Source organism: Mobula birostris, chromosome 4 (assembly GCF_030028105.1).
Source record: "Mobula birostris isolate sMobBir1 chromosome 4, sMobBir1.hap1, whole genome shotgun sequence".
Lineage (NCBI taxonomy): Eukaryota > Metazoa > Chordata > Chondrichthyes > Myliobatiformes > Myliobatidae > Mobula > Mobula birostris.
In genome coordinates this window covers 130,279,122-130,298,562 of record NC_092373.1, presented here as the reverse complement: position 1 = coordinate 130,298,562, position 19,441 = coordinate 130,279,122, and the positions used below count along the sequence as shown (strand labels likewise).

General features: G+C 42.2%; 1 long non-coding RNA gene across 1 annotated transcript in view; it reads left to right on the top strand.

Moving 5' to 3' along the window:
• Positions 1 to 1,025, top strand: part of LOC140196585 (uncharacterized) — a 45,433-nt gene extending 44,408 nt beyond the window's left edge. Inside the window, exon 5 of the long non-coding RNA XR_011885756.1 lies at positions 605 to 1,025. This is a non-coding gene — a long non-coding RNA (uncharacterized lncRNA). The remainder of the gene's footprint in view (positions 1 to 604) is intronic.
• Positions 1,026 to 19,441: the final 18,416 nt, after the last annotated feature.

Below are 19,441 nucleotides of genomic sequence, written 5' to 3'. Positions count from 1 at the left end.
ATGGCTTTAGAGAACAAAGGGCAATGTATGTGACAGGTGGAGGTTCAGAGAGCCTGAACAAGACCATAAAGACTATATGACATAGAAGCAGAACTAGGCAAATCTGCACATCGAGCCTGCTCCGGCTTTCCATCGTGGCTGATTTATTGTCCTCCTCAATCCCATTCTCCTGCCTTCTCCCCATAATATTTCACATCCTGACTAATCAAGAACCCATCAACCCCCATTTTAAATATACCCAATGACCTAGCCTCCACAGCTATCTGTGGTGTGAATTCCACATATTCGTCACCCTCTGGCTAAAGAAATTCTTTCTTATCTTTGGTCTAAATGGATGTCCCTCTATTGCAGGGGTTCCCAACCTTTTTATGCCATGGACCCCATTATTAACTGAGTGGTCCTTGCACCCCACGTTGGGAACCCCTGCTCTATTCTATCCTCTACTCTCAATGGCCTATACTTTCCTTTCTTCTGCCTCTCTCCCTTCTGAAAAAAGTGAGGTGACATTTGCAATTTTCCAGTACTCTGGAACCATTCCAGAATCTAGTGATTTTTGAGAGCTCATTACTAATGCCTCCGCAATCTCTTCTGCTATATTTTTCAGAACTCTGGGGTGTAGTCAATCTGGTCCAAGTGTCCAGGTTGCCGTGAAAAGTAGCATCCATCATCAAAGATCCTCACCACCCAGGCCATGCTCTTTTCTTGCTGCTGCCATCAGGTTGAGGTACAAGTGCCTCAGGACTCACACCGCCAGGTTCAAGAATAGCTATTACCCCTCAACCAACAGGCTCTTGAGCAAAATGGGATACGTACAGTACACTCATTCTACTTCTGGTGTTCTCACAACTGATGGTCTCAGTTTAAAGACTCTTTTATCTTGTTATTTCATGCTCATTATTTATTGCTATTTATTTGTATCCGTTTGCACAGTTTGTGCATTGCTCCTATTTACAGTTACTGGTCTATAGAATTGCTAAGTATGCCCACAGAAAAAGAATCTCGGGGTTGTATGTGGTGACATTTATGTACTCTGATAATAAATTTTACTGTTTACTTTGTTTGTACTTTATATACCATCAGACCTTCCAGCTTCCCAAGCACCTTCTCCTTAGTAATAACAACTACATTCCTGCCCTCTGACACTCTCAAATGTCTGGTATACTAGTAGTATATCCCACAATGAGTGCTGATACAAATTACTTATTAAGTTTGTTTACCCTTTTTTCATCCCCATTTGTACTTATCCAGCATCATTTTCCAGTGCTCAAATATCCACTCTTGCCTCTGTTTTACTCTATATGCACCTGAAAAAAACTTTTGTCATCCTCTTTCATATTATTGGCTGGCTTACCTTCATATGTCATGTTTTCTCTCCTTAAGGCTTTTCTAGTTGCCTTCTGTTGATTTTTAAAAGCTTCCCAATCCTCTACACAAAATAATCTGCGGATGCTGGGATCAAAGCAACACTCACAACACGCTGGAGGAACTCAGCAGGTCGGGCAGCATCCGTTGAAACGATGAGTCGATGTTTCGGGCCGGAAACCTTCGTCAGGACTCAATTAACCTGCCCTTTATGGCTTTGGACTGTGGGAGGAAACCAGTGCGCCTGGGGAAAAGCCACTCATTCCACAGGTCCTGACGAAGGGTTCCAGCCCGAAACTTCGACTCATCGTTTCAATGGATGCTGCCCGACCTGCTGAGTTCCTCCAGCGTGTTGTGAGTGTCCCAATCCTCTAACTTCTCACTAATTTTTGCAATATTATATGCCCTCATTTTTCCTTTTATGCTGTTTTTGACTTCCCTTGTTGGCTGCGGTTGTATCATCCTCCCTTTAGAATACTTTGTCATTTTTTGAGTGTATCTATCCTGCGCCTTCAAATTGTACCCAGAAACCCCCAGCCATTGCTGTTCTGCCAGTGACTCCTTCCAATCAACATTGGCTAGCTCCTCACTCATACCGCTGGGTGTCATGGTAGTGTAGTGGTTAGCATGATGCTATTACAGCTTGGAGTGTTCTGGAGTTCAGAGTTCAATTTCAATGCCCATCTGTAAGGAGGCTCCCCATGGAATGAGTGGGTTTTCCCCGGCTGCTCTGGTTTCCTCCCACAGTCCAAAGACATAAAAGGCAGGTTGGTCACTGTGAAATTATCTAGTGATTAGGCTAGGATTAATTGGGGTTGTTGGGTGCTGGAGGGCATGACTCAAAGGGCTGGAAGGACCAACTCCACACTGTGTTGCTAAATAAATAAACAAAATTAAATAAAATTCCTTTTACTCCACTATAATACTGATACACCTGACTTTTTCTTCTCTTTTTCAAACTGCAGGGTGAATTCTATAATACTGTGATCACTGTCTCCTCAGAGTTCCTTTACTTTAAGCTCTCTAATCTAATCTGGTTCATTACACAACACCCAGTCCAGAATTGTCTTTCTCCTAGTGGCGTTTTACATAGGCATTTTACAAATTCCTTCTCTTCGGATCCAGCACCAACCTGATTTTCCCAATCTACTTGCACGTTTTTATTTTATTTATTTTTTATTGTTATTTTTGTGATACAGCATGGTGTAGGTCCTTGTGTCCCTTTGAGCCAAACCACCCCAGCAATGGCCAACCAACCCGATTAACCCTAACCTAATCAGGAGAGGATTTAGCAATGGCTAGTTGACCTACCCTGTATGCCTTTAGACTGTGGGAGGAAATTGGAGCAACTGGGAAAATCCCACACATTCCACAGGGAGGACATACAGAAACTCCATACAGAATGATGCCAGAATTGAACTCCAAACTTCAGAATGCCCCCAGCCATAATAGTGTTGTGCTAACCCTTACACTACTGTGGCACCCCTAATCCCCCATTGCTATTCTAACATTTCTCTTATTACATGGCTCTTCTACCTTCTTTTGTAACTTATAAGCAATAATCCTGGATACCGTTTGGAGGCCTGTATATAACTCCCATCAGGGTCTTTACCCCTTCAGTTTATTTACTCTGCCCTCAACAACTCTACATCCTTTGATCAATCATCACCTCTTTCTAAGGATTTGATTTCAGTTTTTAATCAACAGAATCACCCTACTCCCTATGCCTACCTGCCTATCCTTTTGATATAATGCTTCCAACTACCAAAGGAGCTTTAGACAAGGTCTGGCATAATGGGATTTGTGTTAAGCTGAGATCCAAAGGAATATCTGGAAAGCCACTTAGATGGCTGCAGAGCTACCTTCATGGATGGACCATCAAAGTTGTTACCTTTGGTCAGGCTTCTGATTCTTCAACCATCAATGCATCTGTACCACAGGGTTTAATACTTGGGCTGCTTCTGTTTTCCATCTTTATTGACGACTTGGTTGTTGCATGCAGTAACGAGCTATACCTGTACACTGATGACTCCACACTATTTGCACCAATTGGAGCAGGGGAGAGTAATACAGTGGCATCAGGCCTCAATAGGGATCTTAACAGGATGAAAGCCTGGGCAGACGACTGGAATGTCACCTTTGAGCCTACTAAGTGCAAGGCAATGGAGATGTCTAGGAAGAGGAATCCATCTAACCCCGACCTATATTTTGGGAACTGTAAACGGGACTTAAAGAAGGAGCTAGTAATCCTTGGTGTTAATATTGACAGCAAGTTGGTGTGGGATAAACACCTTTCCACTATTTCAAACAAGGCTGGACAAAGGCTTAGAGCTTTGTGGAAAGTAGCATCAAGCTAGACAAAGAGGGCATGCCATGGTTTACAAAGCCCAGGTACGAAGTATCATGGAGAATGCCTGCTTATCATGGCTGAATGCCTCACAGAGTGTCCTCAGCCACCTTGATTCCATTCAAAGAAAGGCTCTCAGGATTATAGGTGTAGATGAAGCACAGCTCGTGAGAAGCCAGCCATCAGTAGCTTACACCACAGACGACAGGTTGCTGCAGCTACTGTGCTATACAAAATGCACACCAGCCACAGCCCTGCAGACCTTCGCGCATGCTGCCTTCATCTTATGAGAGACAGCGCACCACACGATCAAGTTTATCTTTGCCTGCTCATGCTGTTTCTACGCCTGATGCGAGAACCTACACACTGGATAGAAGCTTCCTTCACTGTGCTATCAGAATTTGGAACAGCCTTCCAGATGCTGTGGTTGGAAACATCTGCGACGATGGGGTCCAAGCCTTCAAGAGTCGAATGAACAAACACCTATCATCTCTGGGAGGGAAGTCACATGCTTCTCCATAAGCTATCATGAAGGGGATCAGGATGGCAATGCTCGGTTGTTGGTACGTAGGGTTAATACCTGACTCTCAAGAGCACTTGTGAGTTATGTTCCAGCTGGACTTAGTCCTTAAACTGCTGGAGAACAGTGCGGAAAGAGCAGGTGCTGTTTTCTCCCGGTAGGGATTAGTTTTTAGTTCCAAGTGCTTCTGCCACGTTTTGTCACCCTGCAATCTTATCCTTCAATCTCTTTGAATTATGGAGGACAGTATGTGTATAAATGTCTCTCTCCATCAGACTTCATCATGACTCCAGTATTTCTACTATTTCTTAATGTTTCTTAACTGTACATATGATTTTTTTGTGTTCTATCACTGAGCAGCAGTGAACCATCTGATTGGCCTATCAGGGTTCTCTTTGAGATCTAGTTGAATTGATCAGCATTTCTGATCTGGCTATTGTTCACGATTGCATTTAATAAAAAATAAACTATGATCTTTTTTCAGCCACAACTCAGTGATGCCCACAACGTCATATCTGCCAATCTCTAACTGTGCTGCAAGATCATCTGCCTGATTCTGTATACTGTGTGCACTTAAATATAACACCTTCGGTCTTGTATTCATCACCACTTTGAATTTGCCCCCTTGTTACACTTCATCTCATCCCACTGACTGCAATTTTGTCCTATCATCTGTCTGTCCTTCCTCACAGTGTAACTACACAATGCACTGACTTTTATATCAACTGCCCCATCCTCAGCCCTATCACTCCAGTTCCCATCCCCCTGCCAAATTAGATTCAAGCCTCCCAACAGTTCGAGCAAATCTGCCCACAAGGATATTGGTCTCCCTTGGTTCGGGTGAAACCCATCATTTTTGTACAGGTCATCCCAATAATCCAGAAATTTGAATTGCACTACTTCCTCAACCACTCATTCATCTGTACTATCATCCTGTTCCTGTCATAACTAACACATGGAACTGGGAACTATCCAGAGATTACTACCTTGGAGGTCTTGCTCTTTAGCCTCTTCCTTAACTCCCTGTACTCACTGAGCAAGACCTCTTCCCCATTTCTACCAATGTGCACCATGACTTCTGGCCTCTTGAGAATCCTCTGCAGCTGCTGTGACACATCTTAGACCTCAACACCTGAGAGGCAACACACCATCCTGGTGTCTCGTTCACAGCAACAGAACCTCCTGTCTGTCTGACTAACTAACTATTGAATCTCCTCTGACAATCACTCAGCCGATTTTACCCTTCCCTGCTGAGCCTCAGAGCTGGCCCCAGCACTACTGCCTGGATGCTGCTGCTGTGCTCTGATAGGCCATCCCCCCAGCAGTATCCAAAGGGGTACACTTGTTGCTGAGGGGAATGGCCACAGGGGAATCATGCACTGATGTAATCATCGGGAGACTGTTAAGTACCCTGAAGTACCATGCCTCACAGAAGGAACATTCCATTGCCTTAAATACCATCCTGCCTACACTTCTAACTTCTCAGGTTTAAGTTCCAGCCTGTGGAGCCAAAGCCTGACCCTTCTAACACTGTCCACTCCAACAATGACCGCTCCGCTTACACCTCACTTCTTCTTATTGGTCCCTGCTGAGTGCCTAAGAGATTGTTATGATTGCAGCCTACCAAATCGTTCCAAAGGACACTGAGCTTACTTAAACCTCGATCTGCCTCACCACCGATTGAGTTCTTGTGATGATTGCAACCTGTTGAAAAAAACGACACATATGGTAGAAGTGCCAGGTGAATGATGTGGCAAAGACTGAAAAACAACAGGAAGAATATCTGGGAGAAGTAAAAGCAAGATCAACTAATGAAACTGGAATTTGTTAGAAGACGGAGAAAAACAAGCTCTTAAGAGTGGTTTGGCTCATCAGCTAAAACTGTTGAATTTGGCATTGAGTTTGGAAGGCTGTAACAGGTCCAATTGGCAGATGAGGTACTGTGTTTCAAGCTTATGTTATGCTTCATTTGAGCAGGATCGGAGGACAACGACCGAGGTCAGAATGTAAATAGGAATGAGATAACTGTAACCTCAAGATCACCATTGCAGGCTGTAGAAGGCAGGTGCTGTGTGTTGATTATGTTTATTATGGTAACTAGCCACATTAGTGGAATCATAGTAAAATGAAGAGGACATGTTACATATTCTTCTTTATTTTGTGGCAGTTTTACAGCTTGCCCAGTGGAGGTTATATCTTTGCTAACTGCTGAGATAGTGCTCAATACTGCTTAGTTGTATGTTTTCTAATTGATGATAAAGGGTCAAAATAAGTAATTTGGCTCTTTGGAGCAAACATTGGAGCCATGGGCATGTAACACACACATTTTGGGGTCACAGGCTGGCAGCAATTGTTTTGTTTTGATTTTGGATCAATTTTTGTCACTACTGGGGTATTCTGTGAAGAGATTACCCACTGTATATTTGTTTTTTCAGTATGGAAGTACTGAATCCAGTACACACAAGTGAAAGAAGTTTCAGTAAATTGTTGTTCACCTGGAAAGACTTTTAAGGGTCCTGATGTCAGGAAAGGAGGCAAAACAGCGAGCATTGCTTCTCGTACGATTATGTTGTTAAAATGCTAAGAACGAATAGACGGAAGAGTAAATGGACCCCTCAGAAAGCTCAAAGGACAGAAGAATTTTTATTAGTCTGATGACTTGTATAAAGTATGTTGTATCTTAATTATCATTATCATGCATAATATTGATTATCTATTCTCATGCTTCAAAGGTTTAAAAATGGCATTTTAATACAGTGATATCATTTCTATTTTGTGGTTGAAACATGTAGCAGGGTAAAACAGACATTTAATGTGACAGGTTCCTACTCAAATGAGATGAGAAGCAAAGGCAGGAAGGCTCGCAATGTTAAAGGTTCAATGCTCCTTTTTTATCACTAGGTGTCTGTGTTGCACTTTCTAATATTCACAGTATTGTAAAGTCTTTGCAACATTGGAAACAATAGTTTCAAAATATCTGTAAGGTTACTGAGCTGCTTTATGTATAAAGGTTTTTGCGGCTCCTCGTTTCATATTCGATTCCTTTAAAACATCTGAATCCTGATGATTCGTGTCACAATGACACCTTTTTTATTCATTTCAATGCAATAAATGGACTTAAGGATTGAACCTTAAGGCAAAAGATGGAGCCTGTGAATTGTGAAAATTGTATGTAATGCCTGATCTATATATTCAGGGTGCCTGCCTCAATTTTACTTGAGGCTCAACCCTTGGACACTTCACTTTCACAATGTCTCCCATCCTGGCTGTGGACCTTGAGAAGTACAGCAGTCAGCAGCAGACAGGAAAAGTACCACTGATTACGTTGGATGATGTGATGCCAGATTTCTAAGATCCAAGATTTCTGAAAAATAAAATACAAATGAAAATTGTGCATGCTTTACACAAGTCAATGCAGAGTGTTGGACATGCACAGTTGCAGCCATTTGGGGTTTTCATTAGTTTTGGAATGACTGATCCCTGTCACAGTTTATAAGTGCAGAATTTTTTGAACACTTGCTGGAAAATTGTACCAGCAATTTCTTGCTCAGGTCCTCACCCAATGGCCACAAACTCTAACCTCATCTATTAATTATAGCCTCTGGTGGTAATCGGAGACCCCCCACCCTGCATCAATTCCCTTCCTACCACCAATCCCTAGCAACTGAATTTTTCTCCTGTTGCTCAGCTACCCCAATCACAACTTAAGGGCTCTCTCCTCACCACTCCAACCAGGTTCATACTAGGGTCCATCCTGGCCCATACTTGCCTGAAATTCTCTATGTGCCATTAGTTTGCTGCGTTGCAGTTATGAAGGCTTATGAAGCCTTCCCACCTTCCAACAAGTACTAGACAAACAGCTGGAACACCTCCCACCATCTGCACAGAAATAGAAAGAATGTAGGCCCCACTCACACCTTATTGCTCCCTCCACATCACACTCAGAACGCCTGAGGGGTTTAGAGCTCTCTCTTGATTTCATTATTTTTAAGGCTGTTCCCTATCAAAAATCCAGAAATACCAGTTTTGAAGTATCCATAATTAATTTATTTAATCATTTTTCAGAATCCAGGAGACATCAGTAGGCCAGGATTTGCAAAGCACTCTTGATTGCCCTTGAGAAGGTGGTGGAGCATTGGCCCAAAGAGTAGGAATGATCTTCCTGGACCCACCATAGTGCCTCTTTGTAACATGGACAGTGGCAGACAGGTTAACCTCTAACCTCTGGCACCAATAAGTGAAGCCTTTGTTTTGTACAGTGCATATTAGTATTTCAAGATTGGACTACGGTTCTACAAGTGGCAAAACCACTCACCCTCTCCCCATGAGCCCAGTTTTAATGTCTTTATTCAAATAGATGGGAAACTCTGCTGAAGACATGTAGAAGATGGTAGTAGCCATACTGAGCAAGAAAATGGGGCTATTGTAGCTCATGGATTTTGTTACCCACTCTAGCCGGTCCCTTTAGATAAGGCAACTATAGGCTGTATTTAATTGCCTCTAATTGAGATAGCCCAACATGAATGGCTATAATACACCTACACCTCAAGTGCTGTGTTAATATAAAGCATTTTTACTATGCATCAGTGTTGTGTTATGCTGTAAATTCAGCCTGAATCCAAAATCAGAAGTGGAGTTTAAAGTGAGAGTAAGGCTCGCTGGAGAAGCATTTCAATCCACTTCACTCTGCAGTTTGTTGATGTTATGCATTCATGTATTTTTTGACCCTTGCGGGTTGCTGTCAAGCTTCCTTGTTTGTTATGTACTGAACATAATATGAGAGGGCATTTTGGGTAGATGACTTATAAGAAAAATAAACGGCTGCACGATTGTCCCCATCTCTCCGTCTCTCATGTGTGTTATTCACAGCCACTCAGCTTCCCTGTAAAAAAACAAACATAACAACCGAGGTGACAAGTCCTCACATGATATTTATCATTTAGTTTCCTTTGATGATAGAAGTCCATGTGCAACCCTGGCGGTGTACTGTTGTGTAATGTGGGTGAGTGAAAAGAAAATGGCTGCAGGAAACACAGTGAGTGTAGAATCCGAGGGGAGAGAATGCAAATGGAATGGGTAAATAAAACAAATAAGAGAGGCAGAGAGAGACGGATAAGACGAGTTAACTTTTCTGGAATGTGATTGTATTTGAAAATAGCAATAATATTTGGAAGTATGAGGCCTTGCGACAGAGAAATAGTGGTCATATACTGAAAGATTTGAATATTTTGCACTGCAAATCAAGTTGCAGATGTTATTTGGGTTCCAACTTTTCTGATTACGATGGTTCCAAAATATTTAATTTATTATGCAGGCTAGTGCAACCTGCTAAGCCTGGTGATAGCTAAAGTTTTAAAGGACCACTTTTCACCTAAACCTCTGACTATTTCTAAGAGGTTTAGATTTCTTAAAAGGAATCAAGAGGAATGTGAGTCTATTTCACAGTTTGTGGCAGTGCTGAAGCAACTATCAGAACACAGTGATTTTGGGCAGTCATTGAATGACACGTTACATGATGGACTCGTATGTGGTCTACGTAGCAAGGCAATTCAGAAATGTTTGCTTACCGAAGCCAGACTAACATTACAGAAGCATTTGAGATTAGTGCATCTGTGGAGATGGCAGCTATGGAAGCATAATGATTAAGTGCACATTCCCAAGTTTATAAAGTTTCTATTGACTTTAAGATTAAGATTCCTATTTACAATCAATGTTACTGCTGTGGAAAAACTGATCAGTCTGCAAAAGAATACTGGTATAAAGATTTAGACTGCTGAACCTGTGGCAAAAAGGGACTTATTGAACAAGCCTGTAAAAATAAAAGGACATTCTCAACCAAAAACACTGTAATAAAAAAATGACTTTTGGAAAAAGAAAAAGAAATATAAACAAGGTGGAGCATACTGAGGATGGACTGAGTGACTCTCACTCTGTGATTGAAGAAGCTTTGCACGCTTTATCTGTTTCTGGACACAAAGGCTGTTTGGGGCCACAGTGAGGATGCAGGTGGACATGGGTGCTGCAGAATCACTGGCGTCAGAGACAGTTTACGAGGAGAAATTCCAGCATCTCACCCCAGAAGGGGCAAGGTTGACTTTAAGGGCTTACTGGTGAGGTTGTTCCAGTGAGGGGAGTGGTACATGTTAGAGAGAACATATTAACAAACAGAGAAAGAAACCTCCACTGTACATCGTTAAAGGCAGTTAACCAGAACTTCTGGGCCACTTGTGGTTGGAGCAACTCAAACTCAACCAGCATGAAGCAGGTTTGATTGGTGGGAGCACTTGTCTACAAGAGGTATTGAAGGAGCACGCAGAAGTATTCAATGGAGAGCTGTCAGTAGGAAAGGAATCACTGTTTTTCATTTCTGACAATATCTCACTATATTATCACCTTTGCACCATCTTTGTGACCTGACCATTAGGTTCTTCTTCCCATCTGATTTCATCCTTGCTTCTGAAGCTTGTCTTTCTTGAATGAGTAGAAAAGAAGTCATGCATATGGCAAGGGATAAAGCGCGTGCAGTTGAGCAGTGTTCATTCTACACTTAGCGCACAAACCATGTTTAGTTAGACGTGGGATGACGATGTTCCCAAGCTATTCAAAATCAGACAATCTGAGGGCCATAATTGTAACAGCAAATAAGCAATGTGCTGTACTTCTGGCTGAATCTAGATTGCCATTGGATAACAAACAAAATTATTGAAACATTAACACTGCAAATTTTATCTTGGTGAAAAGCAATTTTGGCTTTGCTAGAACTTGGTATTGCATAAATTAGCTGTCAAAATCCAAACTAAATCCAAGTGAAATGACAAGAACCACCTGGTATACAGTGTATTCACTGACAAAGATCGTAGATAATACATTCCCTTACTCGGGACCTTTCAGATCTGAACTATTTGCTCATTGCTAATAAATTTAGCAAACAGGTTAATAATATTAAAGTGCCTCAGGCCCTAACAAATCGTTTTTTTCATGTGTTCTGTAAAATTGATGTTATCCCCAAACATTCATGCAATTACTAGTAATGGCCACACAATATAATTTAAGATTTAGCTTCATCACAAATGTACATCAGATTTTGAGCAAAATTCCTGTGTAGAAGGCTGACAAATACATTTCTGCAAGTACCGTCTGGGTTGATTGCTTTGCCTATCATTTGCTTGAAGAGAGTGAGTTACCAGGATGTGACCAAGCAGACAGTTTGCAAGTGATGCTTGGGATGGGAATTTTTAGATTTATGTAGACATAGAACGCAGAAGACAGAACATAACCTTTGGGCCATAATGTTGTGCTAATCTAATCAATGTTGCCTCAAGAAACTGATCCCTTTTGCCTTCACATCCCATATTCCTCCATTCTCTGCAAATTCATGTGCCCATCTAAGAAACTCTAGAACTGATCTGCCTCCATCACCACACCTGGCAACCTATTCCAGGCATACAACACTCTCTGTCTGCACATAGAGTCATAGAACATTACAGCCCAGAAACTGGACCTGCGGTCCACCTAGTCAGTGCCAAACCATTAATCTGCCTAGTCCTTTTGACCTGCACCTGGACCATAGCCCTCCCTACCCCTCCCTTCCTTGTACCATCTAAATTTCTCTAAAGTATTGAAATTGAACACACATCCACCACTTGTGCTGGCAGCTTGCTCCACACTGTCACCACCCTCTGAGTGAAGAAGTCCCCCTTCATGTTCCCCTTAAACATTCTACCCTTCACGCTTAACCCATGACCTCTAGCCGTAGACTCACACAACCTCAGTGGAAGAAGTCTGCTTACATATACCCTATCTGTATCACTCATAATTTTGTGAGCCTCTATCAAATCTCTTCTCAATCTTCTACTTTCTAAGGAATAAAGTTCTAACCTATTGAAACTTTCCCTATAACTCAGGTCCTTAAATACCAGCAATGTCCTTGTATGTTTTCTCTACAGTCTTTCATTCTTATTGGTATTTTTCATGTACAGTAGGTAGTTGACCAGAACTGCACACAATACCTCAAATGAGGCCTCACCAACGTCTTATAGAATTTAATATAACATCGCAATTGCCGTACTCGATACATTGCTTTATGAAGGACAATGTGCCAAAAGCTTTCTTTATGACCCAGACTACCTGTGACGACACTTCCAAGGAATTATGGATCTGTATTCCAAGAGCCCTTTGTTCTACCACACTTCTCAATGCCCTACCTGTCTCTGTGTGAGACCTACAGTACCCTGGTTGGTCCTCCCAAAGTGCAACATTTCACACTCGTCTGCATTAAATTCCATCTGCCATTCTTCAGCCCATTTTTCCAGCTGGTCCAAATCCTGCTGCAAGCTTTGATAGTCTTCCAGGGTGACTAGGCTCAACTCGAGTAGCTGCAATACTCTCAATGGATACGATTAAATACTCCCGTTTCAGCCTGATAGAGTTAAGAAGCACAACTGCTTCCAAGGTCAGTACAGTCAACAAAGATGTCTTAATGCCTGGAACTATCGCTGCTTAAAACCGATGGAAACAACACCAATTGTGGTTGGAAACACCCACAGAGGACACCTCAGAGGAAGCGTGGGTGTAGATCAGGATTACAAGTGCAATTAAGGAAATGGGGTTTTAAACCCCCAATACTGACTATCTTGCTGGTAAATGTGCAGACTCTGGTGAATAAAATTAATGATCTCAAATTTAGGTTGCTGAATCAGAGGGACATTAGGACCGCTTGTGTCCTTCGTTTCATAGAATCCTGGTTAACCCCTTCCGTACCGGATGCAGCGATCCAGATCGACAGGTTTACTATACACCATCAGGATAGATCTATAGAGTCTCTCAAAAGCAGAGGTGGAGGAGTATGCCTCATGATCAACTGTTCTTGGTGCTCAAATATATCAGTGCTGTCTCAATTCTGCTCACCAGACCTGGAATACGTAACATTAAAGTATCGTCCTTTTTACTTACCACAGGATTTCTCTGGGGTCATTTTGGTAGCAGTTTACATTCCACCTCAGCCCAATGTCAATCAGGCTTTAGACGATCTGAGCAATGGGATCAACATGCACGAAACAGCACACCCTAACGCCTTCACCATCATTTTGGGGGATTTTAACCAGACCAGTCTGAAAAACTCACTAAGCAATTACCATCAACAGATAACTTACAATACCAGAGGAAATAACACACTGGACCATTGTTACACCGCCATCAAGAATGCCTACCATGCTATTCCATGCCCTCACTTGCGTAAGTCTGATCAGCTGGCTGTACTTATACTTCCTCAGTATAGGCAGAGACTGAAGACTGCAGAACCAGCAGTGAGGACCAAGAAGGTATGGACAACGGAAGCACAGGAGTGCCTACAGGACTGCTTTGAATCGATGGACTGGTCTGTATTCAGGGGTTCATCTTCAAACTTGGATAAGTATGCTGCAGTTGTTAGCAACTTCATTAAACCTGTGTGGATGAGTGTGTGAGAACAAAGATTTACTGTACATTCCCAAACCAAAAGCTGTGGATGAACCAGGAGGTACATTGTCTGCTGAAGGCCAGATCTGTGGCATTCCAGTCTGGCGACCCAGGCTTGTACCAGAAAAACAGGTATGGTTTGCGGAGGGATATTTCAAGGGCAAAGGGACAATTTCGAACAAGTTGCATGGCAACTCTGGCAGGGTCTGCGAGACATTACTTCCTACAAAGCGAAACCCAATAGCATGAATGGCAGCGATGTTTCACTACCAGATGAACTCAACGCCTTCTAAGCACGCTTTGAAAGGGAGAACACAACTACGGGTCTGAAGATCCCTGCTGCACCTGATGACCCTGTGATCTCTGTCTCAGAGGTCGATGTTAGACTGTCTTTAAAGAGAGTGAACCCTCACAAGGCAGAAGGTCCCGATGGAGTACCTGGTAAGGCTCTGAAAACCTGTGCCAACCAACTAGCAGGAGTATTCAAGGACACTTTCAACCTCTCACTGCACGGGCAGAAGTTCCCACTTGCTTCAAAAAGGCAGCAATTATACCAGTGCCTAAGAAGAATAATGTCGGCTGACTTAATGATCATCGCCCATTAGCACTCACATCTACAGTGATGAAATGCTTTGAGAGGTTGGTCATGACTAGACTGAACTCCTGGACCCATTGTAATTTGCCTATCGCCACAATAGATCAATGGCAGACACAATCACGATGGCTCTCCACACGGCTTTAGACCACCTGGACAACACAAACACCTATGTCAGGATACTGTTCATCAACTATAGCTCAGCATTTAATACCATCGTTCCCACAATCCTGATTGAGAAGTTACAGAACCTGGGCCTCTGTACCTCGCTCTGCAATTGGATCCTCCACTTCCTAACTGGAAGACCACAATCTGTGCAGATTGGTGATAATATCTCCTCCTTGCTGACGATCAACACTGGTGCACCTCAGGGGTGTGTGCTTAGCCCACTGCTCTACTCTCTCTATACCCATGACTGTGTGGCTAGGCATAGCTCAAATACCATCTATAAACTTGCTGACGGTACAACTATTGTTGGTAGAATCACGGGTGGTGATAAGAGGGCATACAGGAGTGAGATATGACAACTAGTGAAGGTGTGCCACAGCAACAACCTGGCACTCAAAGTCAGTAAGACGAAAGAGCTGATTGTGGACTTCAGGAAGGGTAAGATGAAGGAACACACACCAATCCTCATAGGGGAATCAGAAGTAGAGAGAGTGAGCAGCTTCAAGTTCCTGGGTGTCAAGATCTCTGAGGATCTAACCTGGTCCCAACATATTGATGTAGTTATAAAGAAGGCAAGACAGTGGCTATACTTCATTAGGAGTTTGTAGAGATTTGTCATGTCAACAAATACACTCAAAAACTTCTATAGTTGTACTGTGGAGAGCATTCTGACAGGCTGCGTCACTGTCTGGTATGGAGGGGCTACTGCACAGACCGAAAGAAACTGCAGACGGTTGTAAATCTAGTCAGCTCCATCTTGGGTACTAGCTTACAAAGTTCCCAGGACATCTTCAAGGAGCGGATCTCAGAAAGGCAGTGTCCATTATTAAGGATCTCCAGTACCCACAGAATACCATTTTCTCACTCTTACCATCAGATAGGAGGTACAGAAGCCTGAAGGCGCACACTCAGCGATTCAGGAACAGCTTCTTCCCCTCTACCATCTGATTCCTGAATGGACTTTGAATCTTTGGACACTACCTCACTTTTTCAAAATATATTATTTCTGTTTTTGCACATTTTTAAAAAAAATCTATTCAATATACGTAATTGATTTACTTGTTTATTTATTTATTTATTATTAATTTTTTTCTCTCTGCTAGATTATATATTGCATTGAACTGCTGCTGCTAAATTAACAAATTTCATGTCACACACTGGTGATAATAAACCTGATTCTGATTCTGATGAATGCAGCAGGCCAGGCAGCATCTCTAGGAAGAGGTACAGTCGAAGTTTTGGGCTGAGACGTCAACTGTACCTCTTCCTAGAGATGCTGCCTGGCCTGCTGCATTCACCAGCAACTTTGATGTGTGTTGCTTGAATTTCCAGCATCTGCAGAATTCCTCGTGTTCTGATTCTGATACTGATGTTTCCTCACTATCTACTACACCCCAAGCTTGGTGTCATCTGCAAATTTGCTGATCCAGTTTACCACATTATCATCCAGATCATTGGTACAGATGACAAACAACAAAGGACCCAACTCCAATCCCTGCTGCACATTACTAGTCACAGGCCTCTAGTTAAAGAGGCAACCATCTATTACTACTCTCTGGCTTCTCCCACGAAGCCAATTTACTCCCTCATCTTGATGCCAAGTGACTGAACCTTCTTGACCCACCTCCCATGTGGGACCTTGTCAAAAGCCTTGCTAATGTTGATGTAGACGATTTCCACTGCCTTGCCTTCATCAACTTTCCTGGTAACTTCCTTGGAAAAACTCTATAAGATTGTTAGGACATGACCTACATGCACAAAGCAATGCTGACTCTTGCTAATCAGTTATTGTCTATACAAATACTTATATATCTGGTCCCTTAGAATACCTTCCAATAACTTTCCCACTTCTGATGTCCAACTGACTGGCCTAAATTTCCAGACTTACTTTAAGATTCTTTCTTAAACAATGAAACAACATTAACTATCCTCCAATCCCCCAGCACCTCACCCATTGCTAGGGATGTTTAAAATATCTCAGTTAGGGCCCCTAAAATTTTTTTACTAGCCTCCCACAGGGTCTGAGGGAATACCTTGTCAGACCCTAGGGATTTATCCACTATAATTTGCCTCAAGATAGCAAACACCTCCTCCTCTGTAATCTCTATAGAGTCCGTGACCTCGTTGCAGCTTTGCCTCACTTCTATAGACTCTGTGTCCATCTCTCAAGTAAATAGAGATACAAAAAATCAATTTAAGATCTCCCCCATCTCTTTTGCTTTGATTACCACTCTGATCTTCCAGAGGAGCAATTTTGTCCCTTGCTACCCTTATGCTCTTAATATATCTGTAGAAGCCCTTAGGATCCTCCTTCACCTTTTCTGCTAGAGCAACTTCATACCTTCATTTAACCCTCCTGATTTTCTCCTTAAGTGTTCCCTTGCATTTCTTATACTCCTTAAAAACCTCATTTCTTCCTACCTGTATATTTCTGCTATGCATCTCCTTCTTTTTCTTAACCAGGATCTCAATATCTCTTGAAAACCAAGGTTCCCTAAATCCTTGATCCTTGCTTTGTAATCTGAGCAGAATATACAAACTCTGTACTCTCAAAATTTCACTTTTGATGGCCTGTCACTTACCAAATACACCTTTGCCAGAAAACAACCTGTTCCAATCCACACTTGCCAGATCCTTTCTAATACCATCAAAATTGGCCTTTCACCAATTTAGAATCTCAATCCGAGTACCAGACCCATTCCTTTCCATAATTACCTTGAAACTAATGGCATTATGATCATTAGATGCTAAGTGTTCCTCTATAAAAACTTTTGTCACTTACCCTGTCTCATTTCCTAATAAGAAATCTAGTATTGCACTCTTTAGTTGGGACTTCTATGTACTGATTAAGGGAACTTTTCTCAACACACTTGACAAACTCTTTCCATCCAATCCTTTTAGAGTATGGGAGTCTAAGTCAATGTGTCGAAAGTAAAAATCACCTACTACCACAACCTTATATTTCTTGCAACAATCTGAGATCTCTGTACAAATTTGCTCCTCTAAATCCCATGAACTGTTGGGTGGTTGAGAGTATAATCCCATTAATGTGATCATACTTTTCTTATTTCTTATATTCCTGCCCCTCCTGCAACCAAATCTCACTAATGGCAACAATGTCATAATTTCATGTGTTGAACCATGCCTGAAGCTCTTCCGTCTTTCCTACAATACTCCTTCCATTGAAGTATACGCAGCTCAACCTTTTGATTTGTGACTTCGTACGTAGGCTTAACAACATCTTTCTCCATTATCACTCCACTCTCTTTTCTGGTGCTCTGGTTTCCATCCATATGCAACTCTAGTTTAGACCACCCCCCACCTCACCCCTGTGCAGCATTACCAAACCTTGCTGCTAAGATATTAGTCGCCCTCCAGTTCAGGGGCAAACGATCCCTTTCGTACAGGTCCCACCTTTCCTGGAAGCGAGCCCAAGGATCCAAAAGTCTGAAGTCCTCCCATTTCCTTAACCACATGTTAAACTTTTGATCTTCCTGTTCTGGCCTCACTAACACATGGCTCAGGTAGCAATCCTGAGATCACAACCCTGGAGGTCCTGTCCTATATCTTAGCACCTAACTCCCTGAACTCACTTTGCAGGATTTTGTCACCCCTTCTATCCATGTTTTTGGTACCGAAATGGAGTATGATCTCTCCCACTTAAGAATGCTGTGGGTATCTCTGTGTCTGACCAACATGTTATTGCATTTGTTACATTGATAGCTAGGAGGGCCATTTTGTTGAAGGATATAACGGCTCCCACTTTGTCACAATGGTTCTCTCAAGTGATGCTATGTCTCAGTACGGGGAAAATTAGAAGTCGAACATTTGAACCTATGTTTGATTTTGAGAAAAGATGGGGTTCATTTGCTCGTTATTATCATTTGAGTTAATTGATGGATTCTCCACGATCTAATTGTAAATTTTTTTTGGTACTTTCGTTTGCTGGCGGTTTGATGTTTATCTTTAGAAGCTTTATGTATGATGCATGGCTCTGGGGTTGAACATCTAATGGGAATTTTCTTTTTTCCCACTTTTCTTTCTTAGTAGGGGTTTTTTTCCATCACAAAATTTTTTCAATCTTTTAATAATGTTTTTTTTTTCTTGAGACATTGTAAATGTTGTTTACTTTGATGTACTCGTGTTTATTTTTGAAAAAAAATAAAAAGATTTGAAAAGAAAGAAAGAATGTTGTGGACTCGATCTGAGATATCCCTGAACCTGGCACCCAGGAGGTAATATACCATATGGGAATTTTATTTCCATCCACAGAACCTCCTTTCTCTTCCCCTAACCAACAAATCCCCAAACACTAAAGCTTGCCTCTTCTGCCCCTTTCCTTTCTGACCCATAGAGTCAGACTCAGTGACAGAGACCTGACTGCTGTGGTTTTCCTCTGTTAGGTCATATGCCCCAACAGTATCCAAAGTGGTATACCTGCCACAGTTTTCAAAGAGGTACTAGATCGTGTAGAGTACTCTGCACTGGCTGTTGATCCGCTTTCCTTCCCCTAACGGTCACCAAGTTACCTTTGTTATAACTATCTCCCTGCATGTCATGTTTGTCAAATCCTCAGCCTCCCTAATTTTCCAGAGTTCATCCAGTTCCATTTCCAACTCCTTAACATGGTCTGTTAGAAGCTGCAACTGGACACACCTCCTGCAGGTGTAGTCATCAGAGACACTGGAGGTCTCCGTCTTCACACATTCCACAAGAGGAACATTCCACTATCCTGCCTGGCAACCCCACCACTTTAAATGTGCAAGGGGACTACGCGTCTTCATAATCTAAAAAAAGAAACAATAAATAACAAAAAAAAATCTACTTTACGCCAATGCCGCTCTTCACCAAAGCCTCAGCTCCCCACTCTAACACTAGCCCACTCACATAATGCCCTCTTCTACACTGGCCACTCTGTTTAAATCTAATTTCTTTTTATTGGATCTTGCCAAGCACCTAATTGTGCACAATCCAACGTCTCCTCGGGAACCGT